Genomic DNA, 16,605 nt, shown 5'->3' on the forward strand with positions numbered 1-16,605 from the left:
AGTTCCTTCAATCGGATTGGTTTGAGCCTCTGCAGGAGGTTGAGTTAAAGTTTCTCACTTGGAAAGTGGTCATACTGTTGGCCTTGACATCCGCGAGGTGGGTGTCTGAGTTGGGGGCCTTGTCTCACAAGAGCCCCTATTTGATCTTTCATGAAGATAGGGCTGAACTGAAAACTCGTCAGCACTTTCTTCCAAAGGTTGTGTCTTCATTTCATATTAACCAACCTATTGTGGTGCCAGTGGCTACTGACACCTCTGCTCCTTCAAAGTTCTTAGACGTGGTCAGAGCTTTGAAGATTTACGTTACGAGGACAGCTCGTATTAGGAAAACAGAAACATTGTTTATCCTGTATGATCCCAACAAGATTGGGTATCCTGCTTCTAAGCAGACAATTGCACGATGGATCAGATGTACGATTCAGCATGCTTATTCCATGGCAGGATTGCCGGTACTGAATTCAGTGAAGGCCCACTCTACTAGGAAAGTAGTTTCTTCCTGGGCGGCTGCCCGGGGTGTCTCGGCTCTACAGCTTTGTCGAGAAGCTACTTTGTCAGGGGCAAACACGTTTGCTAAGTTCTACAAGTTTGACACCTTGGCCGCTGATGACCTTCTATTCGGTCAATCAGTTTTGCAGGAACATCCGCACTCTCTCACCCATACTGGGAGCTTTGGTACATCCCCATGGTACTAATTGGACCCCAGCATCCTCTAGGACGTTAGAGAAAATAGGATTTTCTATACCTACCAGTAAATCCTTTTCTCGTAGTCCGTAGAGGATGCTGGGCTCCCTCCCAGTGCTCCTTTTTCCTGCATATTATCTTTTCTTCTTTCACAAGTTATCACATGTTAAGTTGTTGTTCAGCAGTTGCTGTAAAGTTATTCATTCTCGTTGGCATGTGTTTGAGTTGTATGCCATGTTGTGCGGCATGGTTGAGGGTGTGTGAGCTGGTGTGAGTCTCGCCACTAGCTTAAAGTAAATCCTTCTCTCGAAGTTTGTCCGTCTCCTCGGGCACAGTTCCTATACTGAGGTCTGGAGGAGGGGCATAGAGGGAGGAGACGGTTCACACTGTGGAAAGAGTGTTAAAGTGCCGAAGGCTCCTGCGGACCCGTCTATACCCCATGGTACTAATTGGACCCCAGCATCCTATACGGACTACGAGAAAAGGATTTACCGATAGGTATATAAAATCCTATTTTTCCCATTTCCTGCAGTTTTTTAAACAAAAGGGTGTACTGTGACTTTTGAATCACTGTGTGTGTGTGTGTGTGTGTGTATGTGTGTATGTATATATATATATATATATATATATATATATATTATACACACACACACACACCTTATGCCAGCTTACTTTTATATATTTTAAAACATTAAGAAAAAAAAATGGATGAGCAAGCAAAAAACCCCACAAAGTAATATTAACAGGTTACAGCAGCGCCCTGGGGGTCCTGTTAACTGGCTCCAGGTGTGATTTATGGCTGGAGAACTATAATAGTGTATAATGCATCCAGGGCCGGCCCTATAAATAAGCAAAGTACGCGGCTGAGTAAGGTGCCGCATATAAAGTATAAAGGCGCTCTGGCTGCGAACCGTGATAGAGCGCTAGCAGCCTGTCTCACTGTGATTCACAGGCTTCATGACACATTCAGTGTTGCTGCATGCTGCGGTCGCACGCGCCCCCTCCCACTGTGTAGTGCCGCAACATGCATATGTAATGAGCGGCGGAGTGTCATGATGTCACGCCGCTCACTACATATGCGCAAACTGGGCTGGGGCAGGATGCCTGCCACTGCAGCTTTGAGTGAGCAGGGAGCAGACTCAGCAGGTGGGTGGTGGACACATGCGACATGTTTGAGTGGGTGGCCCGCTGGCCGCCTTCCTGCCGCCGCGCTCAAGCTCCCAGAAAAGGGGAGTTTGTTCTTATTCAGCATTCAGGTATTCATTTCTGTTGCCTAGCTCAGGAGTCACTGCAGGCAGTAATTTCTTTGTATTATAACCCAGCCAGCAGGCACATGTTCAAAATTAATATTATTCAATATGGTGCTCTCTTTAATAAATAGGGCACTATATTGGATGATAATAATTTTAAACATGTCCCTGCTGGCTGGCTCATAATACCAAGAGGAGGGCACAATATAGAATAATAATATTTATTTCAAACAATTCTAGCGCCCTAGAGTATCAGAAATTATTTAATGGAACCCCTAGGCCATATGATTCTTTATAGAGAAATGTATAAAAAAAATATGACATTAAGTAAACTGTATGCATGTCATCCTTAGTTACAGATATGAGGTGAGGGACAGGATTCACCTCTGTTTGTCCACATAGTTTATGATTGGCAGCCACATGCATTGATTTTGCCTATTTGACCATAAACAAATGGAATTGGTCCTGGACCACAAACCCAAGGCACCCCTGCAAGTACCTTGAGGAACCCCACGATGCCTAGTGCACAGTTTGGGAACCACTGTTTTAATGTATTACTTGTACTCAGAAGGGTTATTTGACTCCTAACCAGAATTTGCACATTTTCATATTATGTGTGCATGATGTTATCTTTATTTATTAAAAAAAACTAACAATTTTTTTAATCAAAAGATCCACCTTGTCACCTTATTATCTGTAAACCAGGGCCTGAGATATAGAACTGGAACAGCCAAGCACTGGTACACTAATCACCTTTACCATCTACTCACATCTTTTATAGCGGTGTGTTATAGCTGAATGTAGTGCCAGACCCTACGTCATTTATACCCCTTTTCCACTTGTAGCACGGGTCGCAGCCGGGAGCCTGACACGGCTGCGACCAGTGCTACAGCCCCCTTCTATAATAGCTCCACCAACCTGGCATATTGCTGGGTTGGTGATGCTGCTGCTGACGCGGCAGGGGCGGCGCTGGGAGAACACATGATCTCCCAGCGCCGCCCTTCCATGCACTGTGAACGGGAGCCGTGTCGCATCGACGCGGCTTCTGTTCACACTATACAGCTTACCGGGTTGAACACTGGTAGGATTCCCGGATCACTTGATCCGGGAATTTGCAGGGGGGGCCGTTTCCACTAGGAAAAAACATGGGTAAATGCCCGCCCCTGCGCATTTACCCGTGTTTTTAGAGCTAGTGGAAAAGGGGTATTATCCTCACCTCTGGGTTGGTTACATCTATTGTAGTTTCATATTTGCTCAGTTCACTATTCTGTATGTGACCTTATTGGAACCATTCTGAAAACAGAATCAACATTACTATTCCATATAGAACTAGATTATTGCAATTTATACAACTATTAATGTGTGTTGTTATGCCAAAAGTATGGTCCAGAAATGTAAATATAATAGAAGTATCTTTATATATTAAATGGCATGTACCAGTTTAGCTTTATTTATATTTGAGTTGATGCGCTTTAAGCTTTTTTTGCGTGGGTATGGGGGAGGGGGGGAAAGAGTCAAAATCTATATTCGCTTACAAAAAAATGTAGGCTTGGGCCGACCCTGATTGCATCTTAACAAGCAGCAGGGGTCATCAGCCACCGGCAGGCATGCCATATGACATGATATAGTTCAGAGGATTTAACTAGGACCATTATGCAGGTTCCACACCTACATTTAGGCCTGATAGAGGTAAATGTGTTTTGTTTTTTTTATGCTGACATTTAGAAATGGGAGTTTGTCTTTGAGGTTCATATTCTCACACAGATTCCCCTGAGCCTGGCAGGTGCAAAGATATACAAATGTTGCAATGTATCCATTGGTATGTGAGTACTTGCTCTTTTATATCACAGATAGTAGCATAGTCTGGAAAAGCAGTAATTGCTTGCTTATTAATAACTAGGTGCTTCATCGCGCCCTACGGGCGCTCTTCACACCGTCGTAAGGGGCTACGCCCCCTTAACCCCTGTACGCCGTTCAATATATGTATTATATGAAGTATTACCTGCATTCCTAGTTTTGTGAGTGGTTAAATATTGCACAATGAAAGGGCGTTGGATGGTGAAGGGGGCGTAGGTCGCTTGCGACGGTGTGAACAGCGCCTGCAGGGCACACTGTACAGAATGCAGCGGGTGGGGATGTGCGGGGGAGTGGGATCCAGAGGCGGTACGGGGATCTGGGGGAAGGGGTGCCGGAGGCGCTGCAGGTGGGGAAGGGGCGAGTGCGCCAGGGGGTCCGGAAGCAATGTGCGTGGGGGAGGAGCAGGTGGGGGGGTGGCAGACGGGGGAGGGAGGAGCAGCGGGTGTTGGAGGGGTGGGTGCAGTGGGGCCGTGCAGGTGGGGTAGGGGGTCAGGAGGTGCTGCGGGTGGGGAAGGGGGAAGTGCGCTGTGGGTGGGGTAGGGGGTCCGGAAGAGATGCGCGTGGGGGAGGGGCAGGTGCGGGAGATGGGGGAGATGGGGGAGGGGGTCCGGAGGCGCTGCGGGTGGTTGAGGGGCGGGGGCAGTGGGTGGGGTAGGGGGTCAGGATGTGCTGCGGGTGAGGGAGGGGCGGTTGCAGGGGTTGACCGCGGATGGGGGAGGGTGTCTGTAGAGGCTGTGGGTGGAGGGGGGGAGTGGAGGAGGGGGCTGTGGTTGAGGGAGGGGCAGGGGAGTGGGGACCGTGGATGGTGTAGGGGGTCTGGAGGGGCCACATGTGAGGGAGGGGTGGTGGTGCGGCGGATGGTGGAAGGGTCCAAAGGCGCTGCAGGTGGTGGATGGGCAGGTATGGGGAAATGGGGGTTGGGGTTCCGGAGGCGCTGCAGATGGGGAAGGGGCGAGTGCACCGTGCGTGGGGGAGGGTGTTGGGAGGCGCTGCGGGTGGTGGAGGGGCGGGTGCAGTGGGGCAGGGTGGCAGGAGGAGGTGCGGGTGGGGAAGGGGTTGAGTGCGCTGCGGGTGGGGTGGGGTAGGGGGTCCAGAAGCGACGCGTGTGGGGTAGGGGCAGGTGCGGGGGTGCGGCAGATGGGGGAGGGGGTCTGGAAGCGCTGCGGGTGGGTGTAGTGGGGCCGCGGGTGGGATAGGGGGTCAGGAGCTGGTGGGGTTGGGGTGGTTGCGGGGGATGACTGAGGATGGGGGAGGATGTCTGTAGATGCTGTGGGTCTCCTGCGGATGGGGGTGTGCGGTTGGGAGGTTCTGTGGATGAGGGAGGGGCAGCGGCAGCAGAGTGGGGGGCGTGGGTGGTGTAGAGGGTCTGGAGGCGCCGCGTGTGGGGGAGTCGCGTGTGGGGGAGTGGCAGGTGCAGCGGATGTTGGAAGGGTCCAAAGGCACTGCGGGTGGTGGCTGGGCGGGTGCGGGGGTGCTGCAGGTGCGGTATGGGATAAGGAGGTGCTGCGGGTGGGGGATGGACGGCTGCGGGGGTTGACGGTGGATGGGGGAGGGTGTCTGTAGAGGCTGTGGGTGAAGGGGCGGATGGGGGCTGTGGTTGAGGGAGGGGCAGGGGAGTGGGGGCCGTGGGTGGTGTAGGGGTCTGGAGGCGTCTCATGTGGGGGAGGGGTGGTGGTGCGGCGGATGGTGGAAGGGGCTGCAGGTGGTGGATGGGGTGGGGTAGGGGGTCAGGAGGCGCTGGGGGTGGTTGTGGGGGATGTCAGCATATGGGGGAGGGTGTCTGTAGATTATGTGGGGGGCGGATGCGGGGAGGGCTGTAATACGGGTTTGGGAGGTGTTGCGGTGGTGGGAGGGGCAGGGGAGTGGGACCACAGGTGGGGTAGGAGTTCCGGAGGCACCGCGTATGGGGGAGGGTCAGGGCAGGTGTGGCGGACGGTGGATGTGCTACCGGTACTGTACCTGGCAGCAAGGTAGTTGGAGGGTAATCCTTAGCAGCTATTAGTTACACTGCTGATCTCTCTGCCCCAAGGATGCCATCTCTCATTAGCAGCAGCAGCAGGGCCGCCAGGCACATGTCTCCCCCCCACCAGGCACATGTCCCCCCCCCCCCCCCCCCCCCCACCAGGCACAGGCACATCTCCCCCGGCAGCCGGGGAGCACACCAGAGCGCTGTCCCCGCTGCGGTGTGAGCCGCTGTGCCGCACATCTCCCCCCCCCCCCCCCCCCCCCAGCCAAGCACATCTCCCCCCCAGCCGGGCACACCTCCCCCCCAGCCATGCACCTCTCCCCCCAAGCACGCCAGCCACATCCTCCCCCCCCCCCCCCCCCCCCCCCGGACGGAGGGCTGTGCCGGCAATATGAGCGCACTGCAGGGTTGCCTCTCTCCTCACTGGGGCAGGCGGCAGGGGCGGGGCTCAGACGGGGAGCGGGAGTGAGAGGCGCTCGGCGTCAGAGAGTCGGCCCCCTCCCTGACATCTTCGGTGTGGGACCGGGGGGGGGGGGGGCATTGGAAGCCCCTACACCGGACCTTGGTTGGAAGACTGGGGACATGTGCGCCGAGAAGGTGCAGGGTATGTGGCAGCCGTCACTGATCTGCATACAGTAGAGTAGCCCACATCCGTGTCTCCACCCAGCGTTACGGCCAGGCACAGAGTCACAGACTTGGGCTAATATATAGGAGATTTAGGCAATACTGCCCCCTGCTGCTGCTAATACAAAATGCAGTTTATAGTGTGTAGGGTGATTCTGAAATAATTGCTGGCAAAAGTCAACGCATGCTCTGATATGAGATATAATAAATATATATATATATATATTCCAGTTCAGGTGTATTTCTACAGAATCACAAAACGGAATTGCAGGATTTGTTTCAGAAATAAAGATTTACTGTATGTATGTATAATAAATTATATACATAACAGTGTAGTTTTAGTTCATATATTGATCAATGCTTTTAAGGCTGCAGCCCCCGACAAGGGACCTTACTATACTGCAGGTCCTACTCTATTAGTCAAAGTAATTATCATAAAAATAGCTAACACATTAGTGTTAAAACTTAGTGGCGGTATTCTGTTGGCTGCGGTGAGTTATCGCAGCTAAAGGTTTCCCCCAGGGCTATCCTATTAATCCTGTAAGCCGCCACCTAACGGGGATTCTGCTTTGCACGCCTGAGATAGCCAGCCCCTGGAGACCCGTTATCGGACCCTAACAAATGGGTCCGCGATGTTATCATGTATCCCTTGTGTTATTGGGCAATAACAGGTGAGTTAAAATAGCCCAATAGCGTTGTTGGCCTAAAAAGCCTGTTTTACAGTGCGGTAACTCATCGCACCTAATAGGATACCGCCCTAGGTATGCTACCTGGTCTAAAGCTCACAGCAACTTTGCTCAGGGCCATAACTACGTGTGTGCCAGGTGTGCTTGGCACACAGCGCAGTCGTCCTAAGGGCGCAACTGGCCGCATTGTAATGAGTCATACTGACTAATTACAAGCTGCCTTTGTGTGTGAGGTGAGGAGCAGCAGCTCTGGGAGGAGGAAGGAGGGGGACTTGGGAGCTGCAGCAGTGCACTGTAATTTGTGACTGCGCCGCTGCAGCTGTCCCTCTCCTTCCACCTAGGCTGGCCGCCGCCGCTGTGAATGCTGGGATGCGCTTCCCTCATCCCAGCCCTTATGCGGCTAGCCAATGTGGAAGGAGAGGGAAAGCTGCAGCGGCGCTGCCACCAATTTCCGTGCACTGCTGCGGCTCCCGAGTCCCCCTCCCTCCTCCTCCCCAGCCCAGGATCTGCCAGCCGCTGAGCAGCTGCACTGTGGAGCCTGACTGCCTGAGCTAGCGGGGAGAGAGTAAGTATCATCTATTCTGTCTGTCTGTCTGTCTGTATCTATCTATTCTATCTGTTGTAATGTGTAAAAAAGGGGACGCTGTCTGCCGCAATTTGTAAAAAAGGGGACGCTGTCTGCCGCAATGTGTAAAAAAGGGGACGCTGCCTGCCGTAATGTGTAAAAAAGGGGACGCTGTCTGCCGTAATGTGTAAAAAGGGGGCTCTATCTGGTGTAGTGGCGCTACTGTGCTGCGTAATTTGAATTGGTATTATTTTGTGGCCACACTCCTTCCCCATGAAGCCACGTCCCTATATTTTACTGCCCCTATTCTACATAAGGGGGGCGGGGGAGGGGCGCCGGTGCCGTTTCTTCCACCCTGCTGCCCGCGGGTGGGACAGCGGGACAGTCCCCCCAAAAAACGGGACTGTCCCACGAAAATCGGGACAGTTGGGAGGTATGCTACGCTGTTGCAAGAGCTAGTTCAAAACTATCAATTTAAATAACAATATCCACTTATGGGTCCCTATTAAGCACTAACAGGTCTGCTGCAGCGTTTGTCTCAGTCTCGTGAGATGAAAACTTGATCTTGTATGTCTCCCAGAATAAAGAGCTTTGTAGTACAGTATGTTATGTGCACTCTGACATCCTTCCAGACTGTCACTAATTCACTCTCATTCATTGCCAGACTCCCAACACCAAAGTAATCGCTCCAGCTTGGGCAGGCAGTGCCTGTGGCCGCAACAAAATGATTACACACAAATCCTGGACTTTCTTCGTCCTATATCAAGTCTCAATCAAATTTGGGCACCAGGTTGTCATGTCTATCAGAAAATACTTTTCCGCCTGGAGTTTGTCCACCTTCTAGTTACGAGGAGAGCTATATGTATTCTCCAACCCTACCTTCTTGATGTCTGCTGTGATCTTGCACTTAGCGTGGGTCTGCATTTTCTGGTTGTTGGGGCCTGTGTAAAAGTTTCAGAAGCGTTATGACACAAGTAGTTTTCGCATACCTACGCTTTGACCTGCTCCACCACCCCTGTTATTCGTGGCCATTGCTTTTCTCAGTCCTGTGGGAACCCTGAGATATAAAGAAATATCTCTTGGTGTTTGTGCCCATTGTATGCTGTAATGGCAGCAGTATGTTATCATGGAACTTTGTTTATTTTAAGGGCCCTACACACATTCAATTTTGACGATGATCAATCTGAATGATGATCGATCATCGTCCAAAAGTGACTTGCATTGCAAAGCCACGGAGAACCAATGATGAACGGCCGCGGGGCCGCGCGTCGTTCATCGTTGAGCGATATGAATGAATTCTCGTTCATTGCTGAACGAGTTCGTTCATATCGCCCGCACACATCGGCAAGTGTGTAGGGCCCTTAAGCCTGCTGTGACTTAATTATTTAATATATGGAATATAATCCTCTTTAGGAGCGGTGGAGACGTACACACTTGTCTCAATATATAACTGAAGATTTGCTATTTGTAGTACTTATAACTATCTCATCTGATGCCATTGTAGCCCACTACATGATTCAGCAATGATTGCTGTACCCCAGAGGTCGGTAACCTTTATTAAAGAGTTGGTGGCAGCCCACAAGATCCAGACCAAGGCAGAGTTTTCCCAAACTCTACAATTACAGTCCAGGTTTTTTATCCATCTAGACTCAAGAATGGATATCCTTAAAACCTGAACAGTAATGGTGGAGTTTGGAAAAGTGGACTAATGTATAGGTAATTTGGTAATTTAGGCTTATTGGTATGTGTGCAATGTGGGAATAAATATACAAATTAATTGCTATTTTAATGATAAAATAATGAGGCCTGATAAAGTTGTCAAGCAACCAGGCTATCTAGAAAAGATAAGGTTATTACGGCTGGAGAGGAAGTGAACACACACTTATGGTGTTCCTGCAGTACTCTGGGGCAGATGTATTAAGCCTGGAGACAGCATAAGGAAGTGATCAACCAGTGATAAGTGCAAGGTGATAAACGCACCAGCCAATCAGCTCCTAACTGATAAATTACATATTGGAGCTGATTGGCTGGTGCGTTTAATACACATGGGGGGTCATTCCGAGTTGTTCGCTCGTTATTTTTTTCTCGCAACGGAGCGATTAGTCGCTAATGCGCATGCGCAATGTCCGCAGTGCGACTGCGCCAAGTAAATTTGCTATGCAGTTAGGTATTTTACTCACGGCATTACAAGGTTTTTTCTTCGTTCTGGTGATCGTAATGTGATTGACAGGAAGTGGGTGTTTCTGGGCGGAAACTGGCCGTTTTATGGGTGTGTGAGAAAAAACGCTACCGTTTCTGGGAAAAACGCGGGAGTGGCTGGAGAAACGGAGGAGTATCTGGGCGAACGCTGGGTGTGTTTGTGACGTCAAACCAGGAACGACAAGCACTGAACTGATCGCACTGGCAGAGTAAGTGTGGAGCTACTCAGAAACTGCTAAGAAGTGTCTATTCGCAATTCTGCTAATCTTTCGTTCGCAATTTTGATAAGCTAAGATTCACTCCCAGTAGGCGGCGGCTTAGCGTGTGCAATGCTGCTAAAAGCAGCTTGCGAGCGAACAACTCGGAATGACCCCCATGGTGCAATATGCACTTAACTTTCCTTGGGACTTTGATTATAGTCAAAATAATAAGGAAAGTTAGTGCATATAGCGCACCGTGTGCACACAGCTTGCGATGCCGATGCGCGGTCCCGCGGGATCGGCATCGCAAGAAAAAATAAATTGTGCAGGCAGCCCAACATTGACCATATCGGCGAGGCCAGGCTCCGGCCCCGTCGCACAGTCAATGTTGGGCTGTATGGCGCATCGCGCCGTGTGTACACAGCCTTACACTTATCACTGGTTTATCACTTCCTTATGCCTTCTCCAGGTTAATACATATGACCCTCTGTCCTTTATTAAATGTAATGGGTTTATATACCATTCGGAACAGGTGTCATATCATAGTCAGAGACTGCGTTGACTTTTGTCAGAAATGACATCAGAATCACATACACACTATAAACTGCATTTTGTATTCACAGCAGCAGGTGGAAGTATTGCCCAAATTATTAATAAACTAATAATTACTGCTTTTCCAGACTATTCCACTATCTTTGAGAAAGAACACATAGCCACATTCTAATGGATACATTGCAACATTTGCATATCTTTGCACCTGCCAGGCTCAGGGGAATCTTTGTGAGAATATAAACCTTAAAGACAAATTCCCATTTTTAAATGTCGTCATAAATTAGAACAAACCATTTACCTCCATCAGGCCTAAGTGTAAAGGGCCCATACACTAGAACGATAATATCCAATTTCGACCGTTCGGGCCGATAAATCGGATGAAAAGTGGTAAATCGGATGTAAAACACATGATGCGCAGTCCTGTGAACATCGGATCGGAGCCCCTAGGTCGTTAGTGCTGCACTCATGATATGTCGGATTCCGCAGGCATGGCTGGGATCGCATACGATACATTGTATGCAAAAGGACCGCATACGATGTATCGTATGCGATCCTGCCGCCTGGGAAGCTGCCAGGCGGTTCAAGGGAAATCGCATCCGACTTTAGCCTCCGACATATCGCCGTATGGGGTCCTTAAGAGTGGAACCTGCATAATGGTCCTAGTTAAATCCTCTGAACCTTCTGTGTGACACTTTCTTTTCCACATCTATCATATGGTGTGCCTGCTGGTGGTTACTGACCCCTGCTGCTTGCTAAGGTGCAATAGGGATCCGGTCTCTAGGTCGACAGTAACTAGGTCGACCACTATTGGTCGACAGTAACTAGGTCAACAGGGTCTCTAGGTCGACGTGTTCTAGGTCGACAGGTCAAAAGGTCAACATGAGTTTTTCACAATTTTTTTCATTTTGTTGACCTTTTTCATACTTAGCGATCCACACCTACTACGATTGGGAATAGTAACCGCGAGGCACCTTGCCCGAAGCATGGCGAGCGAACACAGTGCACTAATTGGGGTTCCTGGTCACTGTACAGAGAAAACTACACCAAAAAACATTAAAAAAGCTCATGTCGACCTTTTGACCTGTCGACCTACACCATGTGACCCTATTGACCTAGAGATCCTATTGACCTAGATACTGTTGACCAATAGTGGTTGACCTAGTTACTGTCGACCTTGCATACCACATCTGGTGCAATATACTCTATTAAAGTTCTCCAGCCATAAGTCACACCTGGAGCCAGTTTAGGTGCTTCAACTTATTAGTAATATGTTATTTATGGGTTTGTTTGTTTGTTTGTTTGTTTGATTTTTGTTTGTTTTCTTTGCGTTCTAATTTTTTTTCTTAATATGTTTTAAAATGTATAAAACTATGCTGGCATTAGGGATATATATGTGTATTATATATATAAAACAGCAGTGGATGGAGGCGGCACTCCAAGACTCAATATTTAAGCATAAAGTGCTTTCATGCGCTCAACGTTACCGGGCATGTGACCCCTTCTTCAGAAACGTTGAGCACATGAAAGCACTTTATGCTTGAATATTGGGCGTCATCCAGAGTTGATTGCTCACTAGCAACTTTTTGCAGCGCTGCGATCAGATAGTCGCCACCTATGGGGGAGTGTATTTTCGCTTTTCAAGTGTGCGAACGCTTTTGCAGCCGAGCGGTACAAAAAAATTTGCTGCAGTTTCCGAGTAGCTCTGGACTTACTCAGCCGCTGCGATCACTTCAGTCTTTTTGGTCCCGGAACTGACGCCAGACATCTGCCCTGCAAACGCTTGGACACGACTGCGTTTTCCAAAACACTCCCAGAAAACGGTCAGTTGACACCCATAAACGCCCTCTTTCTGTCAGTCACCTTGCGAACGGCTGTGCAAATGGATTCTTCGTTAAATCCATCGCCCAGCACCGATCCTCTTTGTACCCGTGCGACGCGCCTGCGCATTGCGGTACATACACATGCGCAGTTTTGCCGAGTTTTAACCTGATCGCAGTGCTGCAAAAAGTTGCTAGCGCGCGATCAACTCGGAATAACCCCCACTGAGTCTTGGAATGCCACCTCCATCCACTGCTGCTATTTTCGTGCTAGAAAAACGTGAGTGCCGGGTGTAAATGGATTGCTGTACCTTTTGCCTTGTAAGTGATTGCCCTTTTAAAGTCAGAGTTCAGCCGGCATATCGCACGACTGCCGAACTTGGGCAGCATCACAATCGCTCCATGATGTCTGCTGTCATCTAGCCCTCAGCGCGGGACTGCATTTTCTGGTTATCGGGGTGCATACCTGCTTCACCACCCCATGTATTTGTGGCCATTGCTTTTCTCAGTCCTTTGGGAACCCTGCCAGAAATATTTATTGGTGTTTGTGCCCATTGTATGCTGTAATGGCAGCATGGGGGGGATGCAGTCAATATACCAGCTGTCGATATACCGGTGCCCAGGACACCGGTGGCAGAATCCCGACAGCAGGATTCCCGACAACCAGCGGGTATTCCCACTCGGTTGGTGGATCCACGCCACCAACCAAGTAGGAATAGAACCTATGGCGAGCGAAGTGAGCCACCTTGCCTGTTGCCCCAGACAGCTCCTTATAAGAGGTGAATACTGGGTTTCTTCTAAAAAAGTTGGGGATGGGACCTCTAATGTCACCGGGGAAGGAGCCACATTACCAGGGGGAGGAGTCATGCCCGAACAGGGTACCCGAAACGTACTCTTGCGAGCTCGCTTCACTAGCTATGCTACGGGCACGTTGACTCGCTCCGCTCGCCACTGGCCTACTAAAGGGAGTAGTTGGTGGCGTGGAACTATCCCGCTGGCCTAGCTCCTCCCCCAGGCTCCTCCCCATGACATCAGAGGTCCTTTCTCCAACTTGATTCTAGCATCTACTGTGAATACTGTGGTTTCACTTTTTTTTTTTTTTGCATTTTAAGTGTTATTCAGGTTTGTTGGCAAACACAAAAAGATAAAATTGGGCAAAACCATTACACTGCAGGTAGGGCAGATGTAACATTTAGATTTGGGTGGGTTATCTTCAGCGGCGGCTCCTACCTTAGTGGAGGAGGGGGGCTGCCCCTGGCCGTGCTGCTGGCTCCCTTGTCCCTATGCCTGGTCCCTGCTCCCTTGACTCCGCCACCACGGGCTGGCCGGGTCTCGGCATCTGTAGTGTACAATGTCGTTCACAGATGACGGCACCGGTGCATGCGCAGTAGCAGCGACAGTACTGCGCATGCGCAAACTCCTGGCTTCTATGGACTGCATTGGCTGCAGCCCATAGAAGCCGCCTAGTGCTGCCCGAAAGGCAGAGAGTGGCTTCCTACAGGAAGCCAGCTCTGCTATTGCAGCCTGGTCTGGCAGCCCCAGAGGGAGGAAACACCACTAGCTCTCTAGCTTAATGTTGTTTCATTAATTCAGATATAATGGACCGTTCTCTTGGATTCTCACACAGTCTATTATTATCCTATGTAATAAAAGCCTAAGACTGCTCTTCACCTCTATGGGGGGAATTCAAGTGTTTTACACTCCGGTTGCCACTAGATGGCACCCAATGGAGCAATTAAATTGTTGCACAATTGTGCGCACATAGCCGCTGGCGCTGACATCCCTGTTATGATGTTCCGTCATTTTGATGGGCTGGTAACTAGTTATTTCATAATAGGCCATGACTGTAATACCATGTTATGGCTATAGTCAATTAGTTATGTGCATCTTCCCTTTCGCCAGGTAAAGATACTATGATTGGTTTACCATTGAAGGTCAGATCTGTTTTCTATCTTTTGGTCCATTCAATCAGAAGCTATTTTTCCTTCTTCCATCAATTTCTTCTGATTTCATTTCTTACTCAGATTGAGTATATATTTCTATTCTCACTAATCTGAATCAACCCATATGCCCTCTAATATATTTGGTGGCAAAATACTGTGTCTTATATTTCACTTGTCAGTTACAGTTAAATCTCTGCTCTAGTATTGTGCTATTGCCTCCTGACGCTGGCTGCTTCTGTGTCGGGTGACTCCATCTGTCTATCAGAATCTCCACCCTTTGGGGGTCATTCTGACCCGATCGCACTCTGCGATCGGGTCGGAACTGCGCATGCACCGGTGCCGCAGTGCGCCGGCGCATGCCAGACGGCTGAAGGACGTCGCTACCTAACGATCGCCTCTGCCTGATTGACAGGCAGAGGCGGCCGCTGGACGGGAGGGGGCGTTTTCGGGGGGCGGGCCGCAGCAGCTGCGTGACATCATACGCAGCCGCTGTGACCCAGGGAAGCGACGAGTTACTCTTCAAGTACAAAAGCTTGTACTTGTGCGGCGGGGGGGTTACTGACGTGCGGGGGGTACTGACATGCGGGGCGGACTAGCCCTGTTCTGGGCGTCCCCCCGCATGTCTGGGAAGATGATCATAGCTGTGCTGCATTTAGCACAGCTACGATCAACTTTGAATGACCCCCCTACTTGGAATGACCCCCCTTGTCCAATGAAATTGCTGCAGCATTTGCTCTAATCGCTTAGCAGTTATGGAGAGTCACAGCCACTGCGGTTCAAGGAACTTTATCTAAGCATCTACAGCAGGCTTTTTCAACCAGTGTGCCGTGGCACACTAGTGTGCCGCGACCAGTTGCAAGGTGTGCCGCGGAGCCAGAGCAGCTTCCTGCACCTTCAGAGTGAACTGTTTGCCCGGGCTCTTCTTAGAGGATTAGTCGTGCTCCGGCCGTGACCTATGCCTTTAAGAGGCGGCGGTGTGATATCATAGGTCTCGGCCGCCACATCTCACCACCCAGCCAGCCCACCCGCCTGCATACATATCTTCCAGTTCCTGCCTGCATACACAGCTTTCCTTGCCCACCCACATCCACACCTGCCCGATTGCCCACTGCTCAGTATTCGCAGCACTCCACTAAGAACAACCCCCACCACTGAGGGACAGGGAGGAGGACAGCTGACCGGTAGGGGCTAATATTTGTTATTTTATTTCTCCTGTGGGGAACAACAGGATTTATGTGGGGAGAATAAGGATTTATAGGGGGAACAATGTGAATAATTAATGTGGGGAGCAATGTGATTGTTTTTTCTGTGTAGGCCAATGTACGTTTGGATTTTTTTTTTTTACTGTGAGGGCCAATGTGTGTGTTTTTGTTTTTTTTTCTGTTGGGAACTTATGGTGTGCCTTGGCAATTTTAAAATATTGTTCGGTGTGCCGTGAGTGAAAAAGGGTTGAAAATCACTGATCTACAGGGATAAATTAGTTCTAAGAACCAATTATTTTTCTCTAACGTCCTAGAGCAGTGGTTCTCAAACTCGGTAACCCAGCAGGTGCACAGGTGTATTAATTACTCACTGACACATTTTAAAAGGTCCGCAGGTGGAGCTAATTATTTCACTTGTGATTCTGTGAGGAGACCTGCAAAACATGCACCGTGTGGGGTCCTGAGGACCGAGTTTGAGAACCTGTGTCCTAGAGGATGCTGGGACTCCGTAAGGACCATGGGGAATAGACGGGCTCCGCAGGAGATAGGGCACTTTAAGAAAGCTTTGGATTCTGGGTGTGCACTGGCTCCTCCCTCTATGCCCCTCCTCCAGACCTCAGTTTTTACACTGTGCCCAGAGGAAATGGGTGCACTGCAGGGAGCTCCACTGAGTTCTCTGCCTAGAAAGCATTTTTGTTTGGATTTTTTCTCTATTTTTTACAGGGAGCACTGCTGGCAACAGGCTCCCTGCATCGAGGGACTGAGGAGAGAGGGGCAGACCTACTTAAATGATAGGCTCTGCTTCCTCGGCTACTGGACACCATTAGCTCCAGAGGGGGTGAACACAGGTTCGTCCTGGGCGTTCACTCCCAGAGCCGCGCCACCGTTCTGCTCACAGAGCCAGAAGAAAAGAAGTCAGAAGACGTCTCAGGCGGCAGAAGCCTTCAGAGCTTCACTGAGGTAACGCACAGCACTGCAGCTGTGCGTCATTGCTCCACACACCTCACACACTCCGGTCACTGTAAAGGTGCAGGGCGCAGGGGGGTGCCCTGGGCAGCAATAT

The sequence above is a fragment of the Pseudophryne corroboree genome, chromosome 8, assembly GCF_028390025.1.
Source record: "Pseudophryne corroboree isolate aPseCor3 chromosome 8, aPseCor3.hap2, whole genome shotgun sequence".
In the NCBI taxonomy this organism is placed as follows: Eukaryota; Metazoa; Chordata; class Amphibia; order Anura; family Myobatrachidae; genus Pseudophryne; species Pseudophryne corroboree.